The sequence below is a fragment of the Papio anubis genome, chromosome 6, assembly GCF_008728515.1.
Source record: "Papio anubis isolate 15944 chromosome 6, Panubis1.0, whole genome shotgun sequence".
Lineage (NCBI taxonomy): Eukaryota > Metazoa > Chordata > Mammalia > Primates > Cercopithecidae > Papio > Papio anubis.
The window spans coordinates 93,397,264-93,405,294 of record NC_044981.1 but is presented as its reverse complement, the minus strand read 5'-3'; the positions used below and the strand labels follow the sequence as shown (position 1 = coordinate 93,405,294).

At 35.5% G+C, this 8,031-nt stretch overlaps 1 long non-coding RNA gene across 1 annotated transcript in view; it reads right to left on the bottom strand.

Annotated features, from left to right (window-relative positions):
• Positions 1-512: 512 nt before the first annotated feature.
• LOC103883873 overlaps positions 513-8,031 on the bottom strand; it is a 163,130-nt gene continuing 155,611 nt past the window's right edge. Inside the window, exon 3 of the long non-coding RNA XR_001901986.3 lies at positions 513-7,595. This is a non-coding gene — a long non-coding RNA (uncharacterized LOC103883873). The remainder of the gene's footprint in view (positions 7,596-8,031) is intronic.

Sequence of the window (8,031 nt, the reverse complement as noted above, 5' to 3'; positions counted from 1 at the left end):
GATAATTTAACAAAAGAATTGTTGCCATTGGTACTAACAGGCAGTCAGAGTTTTCTTTGTAATTCTCACATTCTATATGTACAACACTGACAAAACTACAAGTTCTCTTTAGAGAATTCCTGTGCTTAGGAATCAGTGTAATTTTGAGTCAAGCATAAATCAACATAGATTGAAACCTGACATCTCACCTGAGTTGTTAAAGTGAGTTATAAAGCATTCATTTAAAATCAAGACTTAACCTCAAGTTTTTTTTTTCTTCTTTTATTTGTTTGTTAAAGTGATATTGGTAATTTTGGTAATGCACACTTCCTTTTTTTTTTTTTTTCCCCAGGATCTCCCTCTGTCTCCCAGTATGGAGTGCAGTGGGATGATCTCTGCTCACTACAACCTCCGCCTCCCAGGTTCAAGCAATTCTCCTGCCTCAGCCTCCCAAGTAGCTGGGATTACAAGCATGTGCCACCATGCCCGGCTGATTTTTGTACTTTTAGTAGAGACGGGGTTTCACCATGTTAGCCAGGCTGGTCTCCAACTCCCGACCTCAAGTTATTTGCCCGCCTCGGCCTCCTAAAGTGCCGGGATTAGAGGCATGAGCAACCATGCCCAGTCGGTAGTAATGCACACTTGTAAATCAACATACATTGAGGAATTAAAGCCTCTTGTTTATAAAATGTCTTCAGTGTCTGTAACAAATGAAACTTCCAGCTCATGGTAGTCAAGTGACTGATAGATGAATGAATGAAGACATCTCATACACACAAATGTAATTCCTCCCTCAATTATCCAAGTTCTCGCTGACTTTGACAGTGAATATTGTCTTGCCACTGTGATGCAAAAAGTTTAAATTACGCTAATACATTATTTGTTGCTGTTTCACTAGTCTATGTATACAACAAATCATCCCTAGTCATAGTGGCAAACAACTCTTTATTATTGTCTCTTACATTTCTGTCAATTGACAGGACTCAGCTGGACAGTTTTCACTTAAGGCTTCTTGCAGTATTGCAAACAAATGTCATCCAAAGGCTTGATTGCCCTGGACATCCAAGATGGTAGGCAGTTAATTCTGGAGGTCACATGAGAGTTGAGCTAGCGGTATAGACCTACATGGGACATCTCTGTGTGGCTCAGGCTTCTTACAAGTTCTTCGAGGAAGCATCATAAATACAAGTATACCAAGAGATCCGGATAACGTGAAAGACTTAGTATGACCTAGACTTGGAAATCTCAGAACATTACTTTGCTGTATTTTATAGGAAAATATAAGCCACCAAATCCAGGCCTGATTCAAGAAGAAGGGAACTAGACTCCATCTTTTAATGTGGGAAGTGTAGACATACATGGAGGGAAGGAATTAATGGTTTTTAGCTTTGACTGTCACAGCTTTTTAGTGGTTCTTCTTTCTTCAAAGACATAAGCATGTCTCAAAATTAAAGTGAAATATTTTAGTCAAAGCACTTCTCTCTGTGGTGTAAAGAGGCCTGATACCATTTTAACTCCTTACTTATTTATTACTTCTTGAGGCAGAGGAAAAGTAGCAAAACCCTTAAATGGGAATGATCTCATTTAAACTGAATATTGAACATTGCCAATAGTTGTATGCCTTGCTGTATAAATGGCAAATATTGTAGAAACTGTGAAATATCAAGAAAATATAATAACCCTTGTTTTACCTAGAGTGACAGGCTGTTAAAGTCGATGAAAGATCATGTTTTTAATTTCATGTATATCACAATGAAGCAAATACTTGTACTCTTATTTTGCAGATGAGCCTCAAGAGGTTAAGTGTTTTTTCCCCCTCCCCACTAAAACTGCACACTTAATAAATAGTACAACTGAGACGTCAGTCCAGGGATTTTGCTGTTTTTGCTATATATGCTATTTTTAAAAGTGAATAAATACTGTGAAAACTTGTGGAGAATTTGGAGGTGAGAGCATGAAAGTAGGGCGAAGACACAGTAGGAGAGAGGGAACATTGTGCTGATAAACTTTCATTTTACTGCTAGTTATTTCAACAAACATTTTCTACAATCCTATACTACTAGAATGGCGAGCCTTATGGCAACCACTGTCTGGGAAAAATTAAAAAACAAAACGAAACAAAACTCTAGACGTGGGGAGTGAGAAAGAGCGAGTAATGTCATAGAGGTCATGGAACCGGCGGCCAGGATGAGGCACAGCGTGGCTGGAGATGGTGTGTGGGAAATATATTGACAAGTGATGAACAATGAGATACACGGAGGAATGGGAAAGGAGACCCCTTCCCTCCCTCAGTGCTCACACCCCCGCTGCTGAATAGCCTTTTGGGTTTGTACAGAGCTGGAGGAAGACTGTGAAAGAAATGATGAGAACATCCATAGGCTGGCTGCAAGGCACTCTCTAATTTTTTTTCTCATTGCACTGTTTAAAAACAAAACAAAACAAAACAAAACTGCATGCCGATAGCAAAATGAATTAATTTAAATTTTCAATAATAGCAAAGGAATATAATGTAACAAACAAAATACACTATTGCCTAATTATATAGTATTATGTTTCTGCTTGAGTCATGTTTATAGCCTAATCTTAAAAACGAGAGGAAAATAGTATGAGTAGCAGCAACTTTATTTGATTCCTTTCTCTAAACAGTTTATAATTGCTTTAAAACTGGTATTATTTTTTAAGAAAAGTATTCTGACAATTACAAAAAAAGATATAATGAAAGTGTTCAACATCACCTATTACATTATTTTTAGTATTTACCACTGATTTATATGTGTTACTAGTTGGAAGATTAATCTAGGCAAATATTATTCATTAGGCTTAAAATCTCATCAAAACCTACCTCAAAAAGAAAAAAAAAAAAGATCAGGCCACATAAGCAACTTTTTCAGTTATACATTTTTAAGTAAGTTGATTCACATCTCTTAGGGGTTAAGTGGTCTCAAATTATTTTTGTAACATTGATACACATTTCAATTTGTGAGAGCAAGTTGCATTTCTTTAAAAGGATGTCAAATTGTAATGTCATTCTTCATCTGTCTTTAATTCTTATCTATGCATTCATCCACATCCATCCCAGCCTATTATGAATAATAATTTCTAACTATTTTATGATCCATGTTTTTGCTGTAAAATGCACAAAAGTAATTAAGGCAAATTGGAACAATTATAGAAATACACTATTCAATAACTCAGTTGCCAAAAAAGTTTTACTGTACCCTAAGGAGGAAAAAAAAATGCCTATACAGCAGTAATATCATTCCACACGTTTCATTTATTCCTGCAAGCCAGCCAAGCTCAAATTAATTGTACTGACTAAACTTTTCTTCTTGGAGAAAATTAAAGATATGCTGTTGTCAACACTTGAGCACAACCTTGCCGACACTTAAACTCAGAGAAGGGTGTGACATCCTGCCCCGGCTGCCTTGCGCTAATTAATCACTCTGGTATTTAGGACCATTCAAGCAGACAAATTAATGGGGAATAATTAGTGTATCTTTGTTCCAGCTCAGCTTTGCACACCAGACACTCTCAGGGAGAGAGGGGAGTTCGCAGAGCGCAAGCCATTAGCATGTGCATAGTTTCACTTCTGTTCAGCAAGTTCTTCAGAGATTAAGAGAAAGGCCAAATTAGCAGACGTGTGACTGGGGTTAGGACACCCTTCTGGAAAGAAAGCCCTCTGTTTGGGTATCAGCTTTCAGAAGCAAGTCGATAATCCAAAGACTGAATTTCATAAAACACAATTAAACCTCAGGGACGAAATAATTCCAGAAACCAAGAACATGTTTTTTAAAAAAATATAGTGAAAATATTATTATTATTTATACTATCTGTATTTACTTATACATCCAGAGAAAAATACAGCCCTAAGAAATTTCATATTTTCTCTATATTATTGTTGGCTTTTGTAAATTCTTATTGAAAACTGATTTTTATCAACAAATGGCATTTATAAAGTTTGTAATTAAAGTGTGTAGACCATTTAACCTCTCTCCATTTAGTAAGAACTCTCTGTAGATACTCCCTACGGCCATAAAACTTAATTTGTTTCTTCTGATAGGAATCAGAGAGTAGAAAATTCAGACAAAGTCTCTATACACAGTCAGTGTGACCGGCATAGTATTGATTAAAGTCTGTCCCATTTTATGCTGCTGACTGGTTTCAACGTGCATGTGGACTGAGTTAAGGCACAGTTTCTTATTGAAATATATTTTAAAACTAAAAATAAAGTGTTGAGATTTACTATATTGAGAATATATCATGATTCGGGTTCACTACTGAAAACTGTTAAAAAATGAAACCAATTGACTCATAAGAGTACATATTTCCTGGATTAAAACCATGGGTTTTACTTTGATACATAAATTCTTCCCCTCATTAGACAAAAACATCTGATTTTTTACACAAAAATGCTTCAAACATCATATTTTATCCTGATGATAAATTATTTCTGAGCTTTTTATTAACAGTTTGCTATATACAGAACTTATCCAAACATACTGCAAATAATTGTGTGAATATATGTATATCCATACACATAATCACACTTGGTTTATACCATATGTGTGCATGATCTTTTATTGCTTTTTCTCATGTTTATGCAGTTTATGTAAAGGAGGCATTTTTACTGTTTTCCTACCTAAAGTTCCTATGTTTTGTACGTTCACTATTTTCTATGTTTTACTATCTAACCCTCCAGCTTTATCATTTAACAAGTAAGGCAAGAATGATTGCTATAGCATACAGAGAACATTCCTGCAGATTCCATACTCACTATAGGGAGGCTCAAAACACAGACCTCCTCACTCTCAGAGAGCATGGGTATTGCATGGAAAGGCAGGCCCAGAGGGTCTGGAGCTGATGTTAAGAGAGACCACACAGTGTGAAAATAGACCACACTCTCAGCCCAGTTATCAATTCTTTTGTAAAGAGATTCCATCACCCTAACTATAAAGGTGAATTAAATGTGGGACACTGTGAGTACATTTAGTTCTATTAATAGCACATAACATAAAAATAGTCCAAAAAAGGAATTTCCCTACCTGGACCATACCAAAATTTGTGATATTGCTTTACCACATGCAGCTTCTAGATCTCATAAAAAACATGATATTGTTAGGCATAATGCTCTTGAATTTGTGCTGGTGGAATGGGAGGAAAAAAAAACAATCCTAAAGCTACACATTCTTGAAATTTCTTAGAGAGGAGAAATGAATCTCCAGTCTCAGCTGAAATACTAAATTACTGCCTATGATAAGCCCAGATACCATTAGAAAGGCTTCCATCCTGGGAGTAGGTCCTCCTAGATCTTTGAAGGTGCCTAATCCTCATTAAAGGCAAACCCTGGGCGTAGGAGGGGCTATGCTGGCATCAAGGCACCTGGCGATGACTAAAAGCGCTGGCCCCATGTGCGGCTGCCGCTGAGCAGCAGAATGTAATTTAGTCGCACCAGCGGGAGCAGGGGTCAATGATTTTATATTAATGGGGATCACGACAGTTCTAAGCTGTGGCGTGCTTTGAAATAAGTGTTGTACAAGGCAGCAAAGAGAGCTCAGCTGAGGAAATGAGCTGTGTCACTGTCTCCTCATGCCTTGCAGCAAACACGGAATGTTTTTAGTTGCCACAGACTCTCTGCCATCATAATATTTTATAAACAACAATTACCTGTTTCATTTTGCAAAACTCAGACTCCTAAAGTAATGCTGCTCAAGATGCCACGAAGGATGAACAAATTCCTTTCTAATCGAAATTCGGACCAAGTTGTGTGGACAAAGAATGAACAATATCTGAGATGTTTATATCTGAAAACTAACTTATGAAAACAAGTGCAGGTGTGTTGTGGGTGTCTGTTGTGATACTATTGAAAGATGGTAAAGCATAACACACCTTGACATGTTATCAAAGTGTCCACACCTAAAACAAAAGAGATGGAGAGGGAGTTCAAGGCAATGCTTTTAAATTTTAGTCAATATTCAATCTTCATCTGCAGTTGAAAGCACTATTATCACATCTCTACCAAAATCTATCTACGTTTTTACATTTATTTTCAGGGATATCAGTTTTAGACTCCATGTTAAATTTTTAGTAGATTAATATTTTTTTTCCAAATTAGTAATTGGGAATGGGGGGCAAGAAATCATTTTTGTCAGTATCTCTGAAGGTACAGAAAAGAAGGAAAATCAAGTTCTTCCAAGCTTCAGGGATGGTTGGATGAGAAGGGTGCATTGTATGTGGAAAACAACAGAGGTATGACAAGGGATGAAGTTTCTATTTTCAAAACTTCTTTTGAAGTAAACAGGACAGAGGTACCAGAGCCAATAGGAATAAGCATATAAGCTGTGCCAAATATGACTGATTAGGGAGACCTCTAGCTTTAAGTGATTAACAGAGTTATAAAAAAATTTCAACTGTGAAAAGGCAAATGTGTTGACCAGAAAAATAAAATCTATTTCTATAAGTTGCACTTGGTAAAACATTTGATTCATTTTCAATACTTCTTCCATGCAAAAGAAAAGTCTTAGCTGGGCTTTGTGATTAGTGAGCCATTACTGGAGAAAAAAATTGCTATAATTGAAAGCTGAGTTATATATCATCTGAAAAAACACTTTCTGCAAAACAAAATCCAAGCTTGACTAGTTTATTACAGATATGCTTTCCAAAGATGATCTGTGAAACTGTAGTGCCACGACAGATGTTCATTGCAAAATCTCACATACATGCAAATATGTATATATATATGTAAAGTTTCTGTAGTTAGATCTGTTTAAAAAACACTGCATTTTATAAGGTTATTTTCTGTATTACTAAAGAACATTAGCATATTAGAGGCACTAAGTTCTGAAATAAAGAATCTCTTAAATTTCCTTCAGATCTTTACTATCCAACTAATTTTATTACTATTTTCCTCCCTGATCCTGTGAACATTCTCCTTGCTGAAATACACTTTGGGAAATTCCATATTAGAGTTCAATAAGTTAGTGAAAACGTATTTTTATCAAGCAGAACTAGATTAGATGCAATCTCTGCCCCAAGTTTATTCCCCTACACCTAGGAACTGATTAATAGAAGTTTTGGGTTGTTATTTATAATTAAGTTGAGATCAGACTTTCAGAAGGTGTGCAATAAAGTAGACGGTATTTATAAATTAATATGCCAAAAATTGGAGCGGCATTATTTATTTTTTCCCCATATTACAAAGGCAAAGGATAGTAGATATGTTTCTACCTACAAATGTGAGGAATGGAAGTCACCAAAGTTGTGATGTGGATATTTTCTAAATTCATCATGCTTTTAAATAACTTGGAATATAAAGTTGCTTGGATGTTCTAAGACTGGAGATACACATAGTTTTGAAGGGGTAATCAGAGCAGACAGTAGGGTCAGATAAATGAGTAATTGTCTCAAGAACAGAAAGGGTAACGAAAAACTCAGTAATTAAGATACATAATATTTTAATCAATAGATTTTGATATTAAAATTTATGCAAATAAATCCATGATGAACAAAATATCAAAATTTTAAATAAAGACAGGATTAGTGTTACTGACGTTCCCTTTTGCCTCAGGCTCCAATATGGCTCAGCACAGCACTGGGATAAGAAAGTACCAGGAGACAAACTGCAAGAAGAAAGGAGCACTTAATTGGGTATCCAAATTAGCTCTGATTCTTCCTGATAATAAACAGCCATATAACTGTAGAAAGCCTTATAAATATACCATGTCTGTGTTTACTCATTTATAGAGAGAAAAATAATTCTCTAGCTATTCTGAGAAGCATTCAATCAAATGGAAGTTTTTATAGATGCTCAAGAAAAAATAAAAATGGATAGTAATCTTGATATCAAAAACACGTGGGAAAAGCTCTGTTGAATTTGATCAGGTTTCTTTACTTTAGAACTCCTCATATACTTTTAACATGTTAGTGTATTTTATAATTGTCTTATAAGGAAACAGAGTATTTAAACAACTAGAGCACTTATTAACATCTTATGCACAGTATGAAAAATGCTGAACAAAATGATCTCGAGTTTCCTCCTCCCTTTAAAACTTTAAA